Source organism: Phyllobates terribilis, unplaced genomic scaffold (assembly GCF_046119375.1).
Source record: "Phyllobates terribilis strain yellow unplaced genomic scaffold, ASM4611937v1 Scaffold_5__5_contigs__length_657084704, whole genome shotgun sequence".
Taxonomy (NCBI): domain Eukaryota; kingdom Metazoa; phylum Chordata; class Amphibia; order Anura; family Dendrobatidae; genus Phyllobates; species Phyllobates terribilis.
Window position 1 is genome coordinate 38,144,796 of NW_027362765.1, and position 20,426 is coordinate 38,165,221.

At 44.9% G+C, this 20,426-nt stretch overlaps 1 protein-coding gene across 1 annotated transcript in view; it reads left to right on the plus strand.

Annotated features, from left to right (window-relative positions):
- Window positions 1–982: 982 nt before the first annotated feature.
- LOC141270626 (uncharacterized) overlaps window positions 983–20,426 on the plus strand; it is a 42,433-nt gene continuing 22,989 nt past the window's right edge. Inside the window, exon 1 of the mRNA XM_073680698.1 lies at window positions 983–1,035. The gene's annotated coding sequence lies outside the window, so the exon portion shown is untranslated. The remainder of the gene's footprint in view (window positions 1,036–20,426) is intronic.

A 20,426-nucleotide genomic window follows, 5' to 3' on the forward strand; every position in this document is an offset into this window, starting at 1 on the left:
TGATGGCCACTCGTTTTTCTTTACTTAGAATTTGTATTATGGCAAGAAAAAAACAGCTAACAGTCAGTTCAGTAGGACTATCAGCTGTGTATCCACCAGACTTCTGCACAACACAACTGATGGTCCCAACCCCATTTATAAGGTAAGAAATCCCACTTATTAAACCTGACAGGGCACACCTGTGAAGTGAAAACCATTTCCGGTGACTACCTCTTGAAGCACACACGGCTCCACTCCGTACACCTCGTACACACGCACCACCGCTCCGCACGCCTCGTACACGCGCGGCTCCGCTCCGTACGCCTCCTACACGCGCGGCTCCGCTCCGTACGCCTCGTACACGCGCGGCTCCGCTCCGTACGCCTCGTACACACGCGGCTCCGCTCCGCACACCTCGTACACACGCGGCTCCGCTCTGCACACCTCGTACACGCGTGGCTCCACTCCGTACACCTCGTACACACGCGGCTCCGCTCCGTACACCTCGTACACACGCGGCTCCGCTCCGTACACCTCGTACACACGCGGCTCCGCTCCGTACACCTCGTACACACGCGGCTCTGCTCCGTACACCTCGTACACGCGTGGCTCCGCTAAGTACACCTCGTACACACACGGCTCCGCTCCGTACACCTCATACACACGCGCGGCTCTGCTCCGTACACCTCGTACACACGCGGCTCCGCTCCGTACACCTCATACACACGCGCGGCTCCGCTCCGTACACCCCGTACACGCGCGGCTCCGCTCCGTACACCTCGTACACACGCGGCTCTGCTCCGTACACCTCGTACACGCGCGGCTCTGCTCCGTACACCTCGTACACGCGGCTCTGCTACATCCACACTGTAAACCCCTCCTGACCCCACACATAACCTTCACCTCATCCAGCACCATGACAACCAGCACAGCAGAGTCCTGCATCCACTGAGGCCCCTGATCATGTGACCCCTGACTCCTCCCCTCCTGTGACCTCATCACAGGTCCTGTGCGCACAGAACAGCCATATATGTGGTGGCGGCTCTGCAGGTGGAGGTATGTGGAGTCCCCCATTACTGGGCGCGGGGGGCATTAACCCCTTCAGTTCTAAGACTGTTTTGATGCTTTTCTGCTGTTGCTTTCTAAGAATTCCATATTATTTGTTCTTTCTCCTCTGATAGATACATACCACCCAACTATGGAAAACAGGAAACACATTTTCCTCACACAGTATAATGTTCCCACAGTACCGCCATCCCCCCACACAGTATAATGTTCCCACAGTACCGCCATCCCCCCACACACAGTATAATGTTCCCACAGTACCGCCATCCCCCACACACAGTATAATGTTCCCACAGTACCGCCATCCCCCCACACACAGTATAATGTTCCCACAGTACCGCCATCCCCCACACAGTATAATGTTCCCACAGTACCGCCATCCCTACACACAGTATAATGTTCCCACAGTACTGCCATCCCTACACACAGTATAATATTCCCACAGTACAGCCATCCCTACACACAGTATAATATTCCCACAGTACAGCCATCCCTACACACAGTATAATGTTCCCACAGTACCGCCATCCCCCTACACACAGTATAATGTTCCCACAGTACCGCCATCCCTACACACAGTATAATATTCCCACAGTACCGCCATCTCCCCACACAGTATAATGTTCTCACAGTACCGCCATCCCCCCACACACAGTATAATGTTCCCACAGTACCGCCATCCCCCCACACACAGTATAATGTTCCCACACTACCGCCATCCTCCCACACACAGTATAATGTTCCCACAGTACCGCCATCCCCCCACACAGTATAATGTTCCCACAGTCCCGCCATCTCCCCACACACAGTATAATGTTCCCTCAGTACTGCCATCTCCCCACACACAGTATAATGTTCCCTCAGTACCGCCATCCCCCACACACAGTATAATGTTCCCTCAGTACCGCCATCCTCCCACACACAGTATAATGTTCCCACAGTACCGCCATCCCCCCACACAGTATAATGTTCCCACAGTACCGCCATCCCCCCACACACAGTATAATGTTCCCACAGTACCGCCATCCCCCACACACAGTATAATGTTCCCACAGTACCGCCATCCCCCCACACACAGTATAATGTTCCCACAGTACCGCCATCCCCCACACAGTATAATGTTCCCACAGTACAGCCATCCCTACACACAGTATAATGTTCCCACAGTACTGCCATCCCTACACACAGTATAATGTTCCCACAGTACTGCCATCCCTACACACAGTATAATATTCCCACAGTACAGCCATCCCTACACACAGTATAATGTTCCCACAGTACCGCCATCCCCCTACACACAGTATAATGTTCCCACAGTACCGCCATCCCTACACACAGTATAATATTCCCACAGTACCGCCATCTCCCCACACAGTATAATGTTCTCACAGTACCGCCATCCCCCCACACACAGTATAATGTTCCCACAGTACCGCCATCCCCCCACACACAGTATAATGTTCCCACACTACCGCCATCCTCCCACACACAGTATAATGTTCCCACAGTACCGCCATCCCCCCACACAGTATAATGTTCCCACAGTCCCGCCATCTCCCCACACACAGTATAATGTTCCCTCAGTACTGCCATCTCCCCACACACAGTATAATGTTCCCTCAGTACCGCCATCCCCCACACACAGTATAATGTTCCCTCAGTACCGCCATCCTCCCACACACAGTATAATGTTCCCACAGTACCGCCATCCCCCCACACAGTATAATGTTCCCACAGTCCTGCCATCTCCCCACACACAGTATAATGTTCCCTCAGTACTGCCATCTCCCCACACACAGTATAATGTTCCCTCAGTACCGCCATCCCCCCACACACAGTATAATGTTCCCTCAGTACCGCCATCCCCCCCCCACACAGTATAATGTTCCCACAGTACTGCCATCCCCCCACACAGTATAATGTTCCCACAGTACCGCCATCCCCCACATACAGTATAATGTTCCCCCAGTACCGCCATCCCCCCACACAGTATAATGTTCCCACAGTACCGCCATCCCCCACACACCGTATAATGTTCCCACAGTACTGCTACCCCCCACACACAGTATAATGTTCCCACAGTACCGCCACCCCCCCACACACACAGTATAATGTTCCCACAGTACCGCCATCCACCCACACACAGTATAATGTTCCCACAGTACTGCCACCCCCCCCACACAGTATAATGTTCCCACAGTACCGCCACCCCCCCCACACACAGTATAATGTTCCCCCAGTACCGCCATCCACCCCCACACAGTATAATGTTCCCCCAGTACCGCCATCCCCCACACACACAGTATAATGTTCCCACAGTACCGCCATCCCCCACACACACAGTATAATGTTCCCACAGTACCGCCATCCCCCCCACACACAGTATAATGTTCCCCCAGTACCGCCATCCCCCACACACACAGTATAATGTTCCCACAGTACCGCCATCCACTCACACACAGTATAATGTTCCCCCAGTACTGCCACCCCCCCCACACACAGTATATTGTTCCCACAATACCGCCACCCCCCCACACAGTATAATCTTCCCACAGTACCTCCATCCCCCACACAGTATAATCTTTCAACAGTACCTCCATCCCCCACACACAGTATAATGTTCCCACAGTACCGCCACCCCCCCCACACAGTATAATGTTCCCACAGTACCGCCATCCCCCCACACAGTATAATGTCCCTACAGTACCGCCATCCCCCCACACACAGTATAATGTTCCCACAGTACCGCCATCCCCCCACACATTATAATGTTCCCACAGTACCGCCATCCCCCCACACAGTATAATGTTCCCACAGTACCGCCATCCCCCCACACAGTATAATGTTCCCACAGTACCGCCATCCCCCCACACACAGTATAATGTTCTCACAGTACCGCCATCCCCCACACAGTATAATGTTCCCACAGTACAGCCATCCCCCCACACACAGTATAATGTTCCCACAGTACCGCCATCCCCCACACAGTATAATGTTACCACAGTACCGCCATCCCCCCCACACAGTATAATGCTACTCCAGTACCGCCATCCCCCTCACACACAGTATAATGTTCCCACAGTACTACCATCCTCCCACACACAGTATAATGTTCCCACAGTACTACCATCCTCCCACACATAGTATAATGTTCCCACAGTACCGCCATCCCCTACACACAGTATAATGTTCCTACAGTACCGCCATCCCCCACACACAGTATAATGTTCCCACAGTACCGCCATCCCTCCACACACAGTATAATGTTCCCACAGTACCACCATCCCCCACACACAGTATAATGTTCCCACAGTGCCACCATCCCTCCACACACAGTATGATACTACATGGTGCACCCCACAGTCTGGTACCACCCACCCCACTGACTAATAAATACTCACTTAGCCCCATTCTTAATGTCTGTACAGTTGAACCCGGGACAAATGAGATAATCACCACCTGATAGTTATAGGATAATAGAGTATAATAAAGTCGTTGTGGACGTGATTTCACCAACATTGTGCAGGGAGATTGTTTTCTCCATAGTGATGTATATTTCTTATTGATAAAACTGTGGTATTTGTGTTTTTATTTACTTAAAACCTATTTGTAAGCTTTTCTCCACAGCTGTCATTCAGTACTACGGAGTTGGTATAAAATGGACCAACTCCAACTCCTTAAATACAGGGTGGTCCAAAAGTAGGTGGACAGAAAATAATAACATGTATTTTGATTTATTTATAGTATTATATTTACTAACACAAGCATAACATTGACAATTACATTTTATTCTGAACAATATTACTAAAGCCCTTAAATTTTATCAACGCAGGTGCTCAAACTGTTTTCCATTACAATTTGCACAGCTTTGAAGTCTGCCTCTTACACTTCAACAAACTTTTTTGCACAAGTCTCTTTGGGTATTAATTTCTTGAAATGCATCTCTTATGTAATTTTTCAAATCACTGACACTTTTTGGTTTTCGACTATAAACTTTGTCCTTGAGTACTCCCTAAAAGAAAAAATCCATTTGGGTCAAGTCTGGTGAACGTGCCGGCCTATCAAGTGGGCCTCTTCGGCCAATCCATTTATTAGGAAATGTTTCATCATGATACTCTCGGACTACTCTTGAATTATATGGAGGGGCCCCATCTTGTTGGAAATAAAGGTCATTTGAATTAGGCTGTTGCTCTAACTGGGGAACAACTTGATTCATTAGAATTTCAAGATACTTATCTCCTGTGACTGTTCCATCAATAAATATTGGTCCTAAAACACCAAAACTTGTAATACCACCCCAAACATTGACACCAGGCTCATTTAGTTGTTGCTCTAATGTTAAATGCATGTTCTCATTATACCACTAAATACAATTATGTCTGTTAATATGACCGGATAATTTGAAAGAAGCTTCATCACTCCACATAATGTGATCTAAAATTACTGGATTTTCTTCAATTTCGTTAAGCATAATCTCACTAAATTGCAGCCGCCTGTCTGGATCATCCTCCAATGAACCATGAATTAGACGTGGACGATAAGCTTTCCACCCAATAGATTTCAGGATTCGCATGATAGAAGCTCGTAAAATTCCCAATTCCAAAGAGGCTCTTTCTGGTGACTTTTTTGGACTCTGAACAAATGTTTCAGCAACAAGTTGTTTATTATCTTCTGTACAGACAGTTTTGGGTCGACCCGTTTTTGGAGCATTAAGGTTTGAGCCAATGAATTTGTCACGAATGCGGTAAATGGTTTGTCTACTAAATGTTTCAACCCAATTTGCTCTAACGATTTCAGCATTTTGAGATTTCCAATACTCTGTTAAAATCCATTTTCTTTGATCTGTATTTAAATTATTTGCCATTATGTGTTATCTGAAAAGAAAACAGATTTGGGGGAGATCTATCTGTGAAAACTAGATCTGTGAAACTGGCTCAGTTGCCCCTAGCAACCAATCAGATTCCACCTTTCATTTTCCAAAGAATCTGTGAGGAATGAAAAGTGGAATCTGATTGGTTGCTAAGGACAACTGAGCCAGTTTCACTTTACACCATGTTTGATAAATCTCCTCCTTCATAACCTTATTACACTTTCTGTCCACCTACTTTTGGACCACCCTGTATATAATAAATTGTGTACAGTAGTTGAATGCAGTTTGTGGGGAATATTTTTTCAGAAGAATTTGGGAAAGTTATGAAATATCCTATAAATGTCTGTCCTATTCCTGATCTAAGAGTCTAGACTTTTAGCTGAGATGAATCTGTGCTACAGTAAATTTATCACTTAAACATGAGCCATGTATGAGGAAGTCGGAGTCGTGGAGTCGGTGTCATGGAAATTGAGGAGTCTGAGTTGGAGGTTTGGATTACCGACTCCATAGCCCTGCTCTCATTAGTCTGATCTTGATCATACAACATACAAGCCTCTGATTGCTGCGGTGATGCACTGTACTACTGTAGTGCGGTGTATTATCCCTCCTGTCAGTGTAACCTGAACCTTCCTGTGGTCTGTATGAGAGAGCTGCTGGCTATTCCTGTGGCAGAGGATGATCTCCAGAGAGAAGGTCGGCCTCTGTAATAAAGCATAACTGATTCTTCACTCCACTATCATCTGTCAGGAGGCCTATTAGGCAGCCGATCCTGCTCAAATCAGCGGTTTTACCTGAATTTAGTCTAATGAGTATGGGGCCTAAGAGGTATCTTATTACACTCTGCCTCTGGCAGGGCCTTATAGACTTTCATATGTTTCAGGCCCAGAGGCTATTTTTAAGTCTCCTGGTATCTTGGTAACCCCGCAGCACTCCACGATCAAGCAGTGACGAGAGCATTGGGCCAGACGAGGGAATGACGTAACTCTGACAACCTTCTTAAATGCTATGGTTGTTTTTGTCTGAAGCAAATAATTAAACCTCAGAAATTATTGTTGCAGCCACTGTGACAAACATGAACATTGTGGTGCCAAAACGAGTTAATTTATTTTAATCTAAATGTTTAACCCTTTCATGATGGGCCAATTTCTGTTTTTGCGTTTTTGTTTATTCCTCTCGTTCTTCCCAGAGCAATAACTCTATTTTTCTGACCACATAGACATATGAGGGCTTATTTTTTTTTGAGGGACAAGGTGTGCTTTTGAATGACACCATTAATATTACCACATAATGTACTGGAAAATGGAAAAAAAAAATCCAAGTGCGGTGAAATTGTGAAAAAAAACAAACAAATTGACAATTTTTTGGAAATTGTTTGTACGGTGTACATTTTGTCATAGAAATGACCATGCAATATGATTCTCCTCAACAATATGATTACAGCGATACCTAACATGTCCAGATTTTTTATTATTTTAGAAGTGAAAAAAAATCACAAGTTTGCAAAACAAAAAATTGGGGGGTTTTGTCGTTATTTTACAAGACTCGTAACCTTTTATTTCTCTAGTCACCCTCCACGACAGCACCATAGGAGGATACTCCCCATGCCTTAATAAGGACAGGAAACACATGAAGAGGTTAAATAGGCCCATCCACTTCCTGTCTCCAGTGTTTTTTTCCTGTCCCTACAGGGCATGAGGAGGTCCTCTTGCGGTGCTCTGTGGCCGGTGACAGACACTGCTCTTCACCCACCCATGGGCAGTTGAGGACGATTGCTGCAGCTTTCCCCTCCTTGATGCTCCTCCTGTCTCCCATGGATTCAGTACGGTCTGCCCTTCCTGCACCTCCGGGCAAAGCAAGGCGGCATGGGCCAGGGGCCTCCCGCAGCTCCTCGGCGTCTTCCTTCCCTCTCCTCCACGCGCTGGGCCAGGGGCGGTAACCGAAAGTGACGTTTGACGCGAGGCGCAAAGTTAGGATGTTACTTCCGGTTGCGTTCCACAGAGGAACGCACCACCGGAGCCTGCTGTAAAAGAAGATTCTCCTTGCTCTTGCGAGCTCTTCATGCGCATTGCCGAGGCTCAGTTTCCGGTGGCGCTTAGGGAATCAGCGCATCGGTAATCAACAGCACCTGAGGACGCCGTCTAGGAGGCAGTCCTGAGACAAGGAGGGGGAACAGCATCCTATCAGGATGCAGCGCTGGGATCTTGCTTCCTATATAGGAGCCAGATGGAAGACATCACAAGGTAGGACATTGCCATAATGGAGGGTGATCGTAATTTGTGCTCTGCTACTGCAGATACCGGCACTGTCCCTGACGCAGTAAGTATCTGGCTTTGGGGGTCTCTTTATCTTTGGAGCAAGGTTTCCTATTGAATCCATATTTATTAGCCTTCTCTCCAATTATTTTAGGGAGACAAGGAACCTGCTAGAAAAACTAAAGACAAAGGGTCCTATAAATGTGCCATTTGTCTTAAGAAATTGTCTTCTTCATATAAAAAACACCTATGCCAAAAATGCACGGATAAAGTTGTCAGACAAGAACAGTCCTCCCTGATAGAAGAGTTGATGAGATTAGTCCGGCAGGAGGTCCAATCTTCTATGGCCGCTTTCTCCCAATCTCTTGCTACAACTTCTTCGGGAGCAAAAAAGAGGAAGTTGCAGTTGGAGGAAAAGTCTGACTTGGACTGCCAGGAGGATCGGGAATCCTTACCCAATGAGTGGGGAGAAGAAGGCAGATCAGTCTTGGAGGCTGACCAGTCCCAAGGCAGTAAAAAATATCTGTTCTCATCAGAAAACATGGAAGAGCTTCTTGCAGTGGTTAGAACCACCATGGATGTTGAACAGTGGACTGAGCAGTCTCCTCATCTTCGAGATGAACTTTTTGATGGTCTTAGATCACAAAGGAAATTATTTTTTTCCGGTCCATGTAAACATACATAAACTAGTAATCGACGAGTGGGAGCTTCAGGAAAAACGCCTGTCAACACTGGCGGAGTTGAAGGATAGATTCCCTCTGGAGGAGAAAATATCCAAATGTTGGACGGAGGTGCCCAAAGTGGATATCCAGGTAGCAAAGGTAGCTAAAAAGACTACCCTACTTTTCGAGGACTCTTCCCAGTTATGAGATCCCACGGATCGCAAAACAGAGCGTCTGCTGAAAAAATCCTGAGAAACCTCAGCGGCATTATTAAATGCAAATGTGGTGTCTACCTGTCTAGCAAGATCAATGTTCAAGTGGCTTCAACAGCTGGAGGAACATATTAGCGCAGGTACATCAAGAGAACGGATCCTGGAATCCATACCTCTTTTTACAAAGTGGCCTTTCCTAGCCGATTCTTCCGCGGAATTGGTGAGAATGGCAGCCAGATCTTCCGTACTGTTGAACTCTGCAAGGCATGCACTATGGCTGAAGTTGTGGAGTGGAGATATTGCTTCCAAGATCAAGCTCTGCTCTATCCCCTTCAAAGGGGAATATATGTTCGGACCAGCTCTGGTCGAGTTGTTAGAAAAGGCAACAGACAAGAAAAAATCATTGCCCGAACCAAAGACAACCAAAAAGCGGTCCTTTCGTCCCCCACAAGATCAAGCCCCTTCATATGGGGGAAGAGGGAAAACTGGACCCTGTAGTTACCCTAAAGGAGGCATCTTCCTCTCCCATTGGCAACACCAAGGAAAACAATGACAATGTCAGGTCAGTAGTAGGTCGAATTTCCAGATTTCTCTCCGAGTGGCAGAATATTACAGAAAATCAATGGGTGCTGCTATCTGTCCAGAATGAGGTGAAGATAGAGTTCTCCTCCAGACCTCCACATATCCTGAGGGTTACTACTCTGCCATCTCAAGAGTTAAGAGACATCTTATCATCAAATCTCCACAACCTTCTCACTGCAGGGGTAGTGTCCGCAGTTCCAAAAACATAGCGGGAAACGGGACACACCGGACGATGATAAATCTAAAACCCCTCAATATGCACATAAAATACAAAAGATTCAAAATGGATTCAATAAAGATGACCATTCCATTGAGTAAGGCGGCGGTGTTCACACCATGCAGTAACTGAGGTAGTGACCCAAGCAAGTCCAACATAAGCAGCTTTTATTCAGTAACTCACGGGTAAAACAGAAAGTCCTCCGGTTCGCAGCCGGGTTAACATAAATCCATAAACAACGGTTGCTGTGGGTAACGGCTGCGCCGGCCCGCTCAGAGCCTGATGGGTGCAGAGCCTTCTCAGGCTTGGGTTCAGCTACACACAGGCCCCCCGATCTTTCCTGCTATGCTCCTAGCAGGTCCCAACACTGAACAACACTAACCCTTAATGAAGGGTCTTTAAAGGACCTGTGGCAAGAGCCACTGGAAAACCCAGGTTGGAGGGAGGAGGCCACCCCACTGCCTTCCTGTAGTCTCCTCCAAGAAATGAAGGCCCTGCCGGGTTTTACTTAATCTGCCTTAGTCAGATAGCCTGACCAGGTTATTGCTCACCTTTATTCCTGCATTGCAGCCGCAGCTGTGTCTGCGACTGCAATGCACTCCAACGGGTTTAATAGGTCTCTGAACACATTCTGGGGGATATATAACGTCCCTCGTATACGATCCCAGTCACTGCCTCACATATCTCCCCCCTCTGTTCAAACTTGTGGGGTTGAACATTTGTCACCATACAGGGTGCCTGAGACAGGGCATCCGCGTTTGCCTGCGACTTCCCAGTGCGATGTTCTACAGAGAAACTGAAATTTTGCAGTGACTGAAACCACCTGGTGACCCGCGGATTCCTCTCCTTGGCGTTCCTCATCCATACCAAGGGTGAGTGGTCCGTCACCAAGCAGAACTGACGCCCGAGGCATTTGTCTGTACAATGAAGGTTTCCTTGAAGTTGGGGCTGATGAGGACCGGCTGTCCACACAGGGCCAACTTCATGGACTGAAACGCTTCTTCTGCCTGAGGGTTCCACCGAACCATTACTGTTTTTTTTTCCCCTTCAAGAGATCGGTCAGGGTCGCCATTCTCCCAGCAAAATTAGGTATCAACCGGCGGTAATACCCGAGGATGCCAAGGAACGCCCTCATCTGTTTTGTACTTGACGGTTTAGGCCAGTTTTTAATGGCCTCAACTTTATTGATTTGGGGCTTGATAACTCCTTGGCCAATGACATACCCCAAATATTGGGCTTCCTCTATCCCTATCGCACATTTTTGGGGGTTTTCCGTTAACCCGGTGGCTCTGAGAGAATCCAGCACAGCTTGTACCTGAGATAGGGGCCGCGGACGCGTACTCCTGATGGGGCTTGAGCACTATGTCTATCAGCCTCTGGAATGTTACCGGGTCCCCATGTAACTCAAAAGGTAAGACCACATAGTGATATAGACCCTCCGGAGTTATGAAGGCGGTCTTTTCCTTCTCCGATTTCGTGAGAGGTACCTGCCAGTAGCCCTTGGTGAGATCGAGCGTAGTAAAGTACTGGGCCTACCCCAGTCTCTCAATCAGCTCATCCACCCTGGGCATTGGATAAAGGTCCAACTTCGACAATTCATTTCATTTCCGGAAATCCTTACAGAAGCATAACGATCCGTCTGGTTTCGAGTGTTAGAACGCTCCTGTTTGTTGATTCCATCTTGTGTTTTGCGGTCACGTGACCATCAGCCTTTATATTCCAGCACCGACTTTTTGGCTGTGCTGGACTTCAGTGTTTTTTGACTGTTTTGCTAGCCAGGTGCTTTTGTGCCTATCTCTTTCAATTTGCTTTGGTCCTTCTGGGACTTCTAGTACTTTATGTCAGTTTCTCTTTTTGTGTTCTGCAACAACCTTTTCTGTTCAGGAGGTCTCCCATTTTTTGTCCCAGTCCTTAGATCTATTAGGAAAAGAACAAATAAAGTAGCACACTGTAACACTGAGTATATAGATATGAAATATGAATAGCATAACTGCTGTAGAAAATAGAAATAAATGAAAAAAAATTTTTGAAAAAATTTTGTAGCGCATGTAAATATGAAGTATGGAAAATGAATAGCAATAATGCATCAGGATCTGTCTTTCCCACACATAAGCAGACGGAGGTCTCTTAGAGAGGTATTCACATTGATAGGTCCTGACATCGAGAAACGCCTTATCGCGGCTGTCAGGTACACATGAATTGGCCAATTTATGCGCTAAGATTTCTCATTTATTTACAGCAGTAATGCTATTCATTTTCCATACTTCATATTTACATGCGCTAAAAAATTTTTTTTACATTTTTTTTCATTTATTTCTATTTTCTACAGCAGTTATGCTATTCATATTTCATATCTATATACTCAGTGTTACAGTGTGCTACTTTATTTGTTCATTATATATGTAGGTAGCTGCTCTTAGTAAGCACCTGTTCACACCTAGTTTTTGTAGTGGAAGTGCCGTCTTAGATCTATTAGGGACTCCTTCCCTTTATTCTATAGGTCTTCGTTGAGACTAGCCAAGGACAAAAGTGGGTCCATTCGCAAGGAACAGGCAGCCCGCTACATCGTAGGGACTCAGCTTAGTTTAGTTTTAGGGAAAGCTTTCCCCTTTCTTTCCTTAGTACTTGTTGGAGATCATAACAGTAAGTCCAGCCCTAAAAAAAAATGGGGGACAGTGATTGTGTTAGTGGGAAAAAAAAATTTTTTTCTCTATTTTCCTCATCAAGTTTATCAGTATGGCTTCTGTCCTGGATTTGGCTCAACGCTTACAGGGGTTGACTCTGGAGGTGGCCGAGCTCCAGCAACATGTGAGTAGCTGTTTTGGAGCGCATTTTGTGGAACCCAAGGTTAGACTGCCTGATGTTTTTTATGGTAAACAGCAAGATTTTGTTTTCCTTTAAGAATGCTTGTTTGCTATATTTTTGATTGAGACCAACGTCCTCTGGGAATGAATCACAGCGCATTGGTTTTATTATGTCACTTTTGCGCAATGAACCACAAGGGAGGCCCTTTTTTCTTCAACCTAATAATCCGTGTTTAATGTCGGTAGAAGAGTTTTTTCTGCTATGGGTCTATTATATGACGATCCTGTTCGAATCTCATCTGCTGAGGCAGTTGAATCAGGGGTCAGATGATGCTGAGAATTATCGCACACAATTTAGACAGTGGGCTTCTGAAGTCAGATGGAATGATCCTGCTCTGAAATGTCTATTTCTTGCTGGTCTGAGTGAAAGGATTAAGGATTTGCTAATTGCATTCCCCGCACCTGAGACTCTGCAGGATGCCATGCAATTATCTGTTCGTGTGGATAGGAGGCTGAGATCTAGGCAGAATGAGGTAAAGACTCCTGTAATGCCAGGTCCAAGTCCACAGAAAATCTGCTCAGACGGCGGAGAACCGATGGAGGTTGGGGCGATGTCGCTCCGCTCTCAGGAGAGAGACCGGAGGCTCGTCGAGGGATTGTGTCTTTATTGTGGTCATAAAGCTGACCATTTGATTAAGTATTGTAAGCTTCGTTTAAGTAAAGAAAAAAAAAGGTCAGGTACGCCCGTATAGCTTGTTTACGCTCTGCAGGAGTATTTCTTTCAGGGAGTACTACTTTGCAGGAAAATTTGATTGAATTTCAGGTATTTGTGGATTGAACACTTAATGTGATTGATAAAGGGTTTTTGGAAAAACTTAAATTGAAATCCGAACCTTTGTCATCTCCTATTTCTGTGATTGCAATTGATAACACTCCTTTGAAATGTATTACTCACAAGGTTGCTGCATTTCCCCTCACTATCAATGGACTTCACCAAGAAGTTTTGGACTTGGTTGTATTAAATAATTTACCCTCTGGGGAGCGTGGCCTGACTGTCTTCCTGAGCCGACGAGCTCCACAGATGCTCCTCAGACTTTAATCCTTTCAGAGGCCCACGCATTCTTAAAAAGAAGAATCTTGGCTCTATCGAGCCCTCACAGACCCGGTGAACCCCCGGTGCCCTCCTATCATTCAGCTCGGCACCCTTGGTGAGAACGGGGAGTAGAGACGGCTGGGAACCCAGGAGAGAAGGCGCCATCTTGAGACGCAACCTCCTTCATCAGCTTACCACCGGAGATCTCCGTGAGCTGTGTCTTGCAGCGGCCTGGCTGCTGTGATCGAATGGAAGTCGGTGGATGGGAGATGATCCGGGGCCCGGTCAGCGGAGGGATCTGGAGCTAGATGCCACGGCCATTTTATTCTGAGGTGCCTCAACACGAGGAAAGCACAGTGAGTGATCTTCCCTGAGACACAAGCAGTGTCCCCCTATACATCACTCCCCATAATCCCACACCTTTTTCCCACGTCCAAAGCACCCTGCCCTTCTGGAACTTTCTGGGCCATTAACTAGGGTACTTTGGGACTATTTTTTTTGGTGACAGTACAATGTAGTCCCCACGCTGCTGCTTTGAGAATCTTTCCCTGTGTTTTCTAATGCAAGTCTGCCATCTACTGGAACTTTTGGGAAACACAGTAAACACCAAATCATTCCCCAATGTATAGTGACATAATTTTGTCCTGTGCCTAATCCCATTATGTTGACCCCAAGATGAGGTGACTCCTACTGTGCAGACCTCTATAAAAGCAGCACGAAGCATTTTTATTCACAGAGAGCAGTGAAGCTAACATTCCAAGATAGAGAACACGCTTAATACTTTTATATCTTGATCCCATTAATAAAAATAAAAATGACCAGGGGCAGACCTTGTAAAACAGCGTCACCTACTAAACTGACAGAATTTTTCTCACGGGGAGCAGTACAATCTACATCCAATCAGAAAGAGACACAACGAGACTCCTCGCCACCCTCTGGTCGCTCCTCCCGTGAAAGTTCAACTATGGGAGAAGACACAGGGACTGCAGATGCTCCGTTAACCAAAAACATGATGCAAGAGTTACTGAGTTCTCTGCGTAAATCTTTAAAGGATGATATGAAACAAATGGTGAGTGCCCTGAAAAAAGATGTGAGAAACCTGGAGGAGCGTACCTCACGGTTAGAGGACAAAATGGTAGAATTTGCGGATTCTCACAATTCTCTGGTTGATGCATACTACGAATTAAAAGATACCTCAGAATATCTCAGAAACAAAATAGGAGACTAAGAGGACAGATCTCGTAGGAATAACGTGAGACTACGTGGGATTCCTGAAAGCGTCAAAAACTCTGATCTACCCCAATTTTTTCACAATCTGCTGCAGTCCATACTTCCAGACGCATCTAACTCTGAGTTGGTAGTGGATAGAATTCACAGGGTTCCTAAACCTAAACATGGAAATCCCTCGCTACCTAGAGATACTCTGGCAAGGATTCACTTTTTCACCATCAAAGAAAAATTTCTACGCTGCATCAGAGATAATCCAGATCTACCTGCTCTGTTTCAAGGGATCACCATTTTTCAAGATCTGTCAGCCGCCACTTTAGCAAAACGCAAGGAGTTTGCTCCTCACACAGCAATTTTGAGAAATTTCGGCTTTTCCTATCGCTGGGGATACCTGGTCAAATTACTAATCATTAAAGACGATGACGTGGTGGTCTGCCTGTCACCGCGGCATGCAGAAAAACAACTCAGCAAACGGAAGCTTCTTCCGGAAGGGTTTGTCTCATCTCTTCCTCCAGAACAACTGTATAAAAAAATTCCAACTGATTGGATCACTGTAAATCGCTGAGGTCTGCAGTCTTTTCTTTCTGGGAGTCCACCTCTATTCTCCAATTTTGTATTTGTTGTTTTCTTTTGTTGCCTTTTGGCACGGGAGTACGGACCTGACGACTTCGGTTGTTCTTTTTGTTGTGTCTGTATTCTTTGAATACCCCCACTCGATAGCGTATATCCAGATGGTTCGCTATCATTTGAATACTCGTTCCATATATGTATTTTTTGTTGTTCGGTTTTTTTTCTTCCCTAGACATGTTTATGTTTGGTAAATTAACCCTCACCCACTGGGTCCCTATTCTCCAAATGCTCGAAATGGTATTGTTTTATCTCTCTCCATGTCAGGAATATGTATTGATGTACAAATGTTTTCCCCTTTGATCGTACTTGAGAACTTTGACCATTGCCATGAGTATTAAGATCTTATCTCTTAATGTGAGGGGTTTAAATTCCCCTTTCAAAAGGTCTCTCCTCTGGAAAGAGATAGGATCATCTAAATGCGAAGTTATTTGTTTGCAGGAGACTCATCTGCTCTCCCAAGACGCACCTAGATTATCCAATACTCATTTCCGTACAATAATTCAGGCCAATGCCCCAAATAAAAAAGCAAGTGTTGCGATACTCATAAAAAATACCATATCATATTCCATGTTGTCCCTCTATATTGACCCCAGAGGGAGATACATAGTTCTATCTTGTTTACTAAATAATTCCCAATACACGATTGTGACTTTATATAGCCCTAATAACGAACCCAAAATCTTCTTCTCTAAAGTTCTTAAAAAAAGTTTGCTCCGTTTCTCAAGGACCCATTGATAATTTGCGGAGATTTCCACGCCCCTGTATCTAGAGATTTAGACACGGACTCGGATCGAACCACGGGTCGGGAGGAGTTAAAAGCAATTATATCAAAAGAAGCTCTCCACGATGTTTGGAAATATCACCATGCCAACGAAAGGGACTATACGTATTTTTCCCCTAGATTTTCATCACTTTCTCGAATAGACTATTTCTTAGTAAATAGAACAGCCTTATCACTATGTAAATCCTCATATATAGGTTCGATAACCTGGTCCGATCATGCCCCAATTATACTGGAATTCGATGACGGCGGCCCTCCACCCTCTGCGTTTACTTGGCGTTTGAACACTTTTCTTTTAAAATCTGCTCATAATAGGTAATATCTCTCTAATGAACTGAAACATTTTCTCGAAATTAATGATAATAGAGAAGTTTCCGATGAGACTTTATGGCTATCACAAAAAGCCTTTATGAGAGGTTTATGTATAAAATTGGCTTCACGAGAAAAAAGACGCAGAGAGTGCGAAGTGCAATCAGTCATAAATAAAATTAAAATCTTGGAAAACAACCAGAAACAAAACAAGACCCCAGCAGTTAATAGTGCTTTGCTGGAGAGTAGAAATGATCTTCGGAAACTCTTATTATTCAATTATGAATATAATTTAAAACGAGTTAAAGCAAAATACTATGCCTTGGGGGATAGATCAAGTGCTGTACTGGCCCGTAGAGTGAAAAAACTGACTGCTAAGGGGAGGATTGACCATTTGCTTCAGACGAATGGGGACAAAATTTTTGACCCAATAGAGATTGCCAACGCATTTGCGGACTATTATTCTCATTTGTACAATCTGAATATGGATCATACCATCCGACATCCCTCGACTCTTCATATAGAACAATTTTTAAAACCCATTGACTTACCGAAAATCTCACAATCCCAACTTGAATCTTTGAACTCTCCTATATAGGTTGGTCAAATAAAAAGTGCAATTAAAGCCTCTAAATTACACTCCACACCAGGGCCAGATGGCTTTGCCAATGAATTTTATAAACTGCTTTCGGAGCAGTTATCCCCGTACTTGCAGCGACTATTTTTGGACTGGAGAATCAAGGGTAAAATCAATCCATTATTCTTGGAAGCGACTATAGTTACCCTCCCAAAACCAGGCAAACCCCCAAATAAACCTGAAAATTTCCGACCTATTTCACTATTGAATTGTGACCTTAAATTGTACTCTAAAATTCTAGCCCAAAGAATTAATACGGTCCTTCCTCAGCTGGTAGCCCCAGATCAAATGGGTTTTGTGCCGGGGAGACAAACCAGAGACGCCACTCGACGTGTTCTAAACTTAATCCACAGAGCAGAAAAATCTGGGGTCCCCAGTCTGCTAGTTTCATTGGATGCAGAAAAAGCGTTTGATCGAGTACACTGGGGATACCTTCAAGCAGTCTTGACTAAATTCGGATTCATGGGACACATACAGAAGGATATAATAGCGTTATATTCCTCCCCAAGTGCGAAGGTATTAGCAGCAGGCTTTAGCTCGGAACGGTTTCATATCTCGAATGGAACTCGCCAGGGGTGTCCGTTGTCGCCTGCAATTTTTGCTTTGGTAATGGAACCCTTGGTGCAGGAGATTCGTACTTGTAAAGATATCTTTGGAATAAAAATGGGATCCGTGGCCCACCCAGTTGGTCTGTATGCGGATGACGTAATTATCTCTGCAACACACCCCGAAACTTCTCTCTGAGCACTGTTGTCTATTCTCTCTCGGTTCTTAGAAATATCTCTCTACAAATTGAACTCTGCGAAATCAGTGGTCCTTCCGATTGGCTGTCCCCCTAATTTAAAAAAGTCTCTGCCATTTATATGGGCTAAGAACTCCATTCTCTATTTGGGAATTCACCTAGTCTCCCCCTCTAAAAACGTAGTCTCTAAAAATATTTCAGAATTACTAAATTCTATCAAGCCAGAGCTCAAAAGACTGAGCACCTTAGAACTCTCTTGGATGGCCCATATACAAACGTGTAAAATGACATTTTTACCTAAAATTCTATATCTTTTAAGATGCATACCACTTCCCATACAAAAAAAAACTACTAGACGAAATCCAAGCTCTACTACTTCGCTTTATTTGGGGTGGCAAAAAATCCAGATTCCAGAGCTCTTTGCTGTTTTATAGAATGGGAGAGGGAGGTTTGGGACTACCGAATATCCACCTCTACTATAAGGCATGCTCGATTGATGCTCTTAGAGAATGGTGGGACCCTACGTCCAATCTCTCGTGGGTTCAAATGGAAAAATTAGATACCAAACTTCATTCTACTAGACTCATGTTGGAAGCGGAATTCCTGCTCCCGAGGTCTCAATCTTGCTCATTCCCTACAATGACACATGCCCTTAAAATGTGGAGAGAGCTGACTTTTAAAAAAATTATACACATTCCGTTGAAATATATCTCGCTTAGGAGCGTTGATCTGGTGGTCCCGTTCTCCCAATTCCACCGTTGGGAAGATTACGGCATTCCTAATTTGCAGTCTATGTTCTCAGCTAGTTCTATCAAAACGTTTGATGAACTATCCTCCATATATCAACTCCCCGGTAATCTTCACTTTTCTTATGTTCAACTAAAGAGTTTCCTATCCTCTTCTCCAGCAATTGTGTCACGGCTGGATCCATCCACAATACAACACTTTTTTCTGGGCAATAAGGGATTCTCCAGGGGTGTCTCAGTAGCATATAATTTTCTCAATTCTCCCCCTGATAACACTAAGCTCCCGTACATGACTAAATGGGAATCAGATTTGGGCACTTCATTTACTCATGACCAATGGCAATTGGCCTTATCTTGGCCCCTTAAAAGTTCGTCATGCATAAATCACCTAGAAATTGCAAAAAAAATTCAACTCCGTTGGTATTTACCCCCAAACCGTATAGCTCATCTATCCCAGGGAACATCTCCTCTATGTTGGAAAAAATGTGGAGAAATAGGTACACTCTTGCATTCTTGGTGGTCATGTTCTAAATTAAATAGCTTTTGGAGGGAAATATTTGGGATGTCTGCCTGTGCTGGAAGTGACGTCCCAATGAATCCTGCATTAGCTTTACTGAACATAGGCATTACTGACCTCCCGTACAAGAACAGATGGCTCTGTTCTTTTGTATTAACTGCAACCAGACAAGCTCTTGCCTCCAAATGGAAATCCCACTCTGCTCCATCAATGGATGACATCTGGTGGAGAGTCGACTCATATAATTCTTATGAAAAAATTCTGTCATGGGACGCTTCAAAAAAAGATAGGACCCAACAACGGTGGTGCGCATGGCCAGAAGTTAAAGCACTTTTTCGTGGCCAAAAATCTTAAGTATAATATGCTAATTGTTACCGTTATACCATATGTTGTTTTTCTGTGGAAACTAGATTTAGTTCTCTTTCTGCGTACGATCCTTGACGGTATCTACTTTGGAGAATATACCCCTCCCGGTTGGTCCCCCCCCCCCTTCCCTACTGAGAGGTTGGCTTATATCCTGCTGCTCTTCCTCTTCTACTCCCCAGGTTCATGACACTAGAAGTTTCTTGCTATTTGCTCTCAATGCTGTATTGTACACTAAATATCTTATGTGCTCTACCTGATGTCCTTTTTCTTTGTTATGTTGAAAAACTTTAATAAAAATTTATTGTTAAAAAAATAAAATAAATAATTTACCCTATACGGTCATTCTAGGATTGCCTTGGTTAAAACTGCACAATCCTTTACTGGACTGGTCTACTAATGTGATTAAGTCTTGGAGTCCTAAGTGCTATGATAAATGTTGTAATGGTCGCATTGCGGCTGTGGGAAAAGGGGAATTACCTGTACCTATTCAAGATTTTTGGAGGGTTTTTTCGGAGGAGGAGTCGCAAGTTTTACCTCCTCATAGGGACTATGATTGCGCCATTGAGTTTGTTCCGGGAGCTACTCTTCCCAAGAGTCGCTTGTTTAATTTGACTATCCCTGAAAGAAAGGCCTTGGAGGAGTACATACAGACTAGCCTGGCTGCGGGTCACATTAGACCTTCTAAGTCGCCTGTGGCAGATGGATTTTTCTTTGTTAAAAAAAAAGACGGAGGTT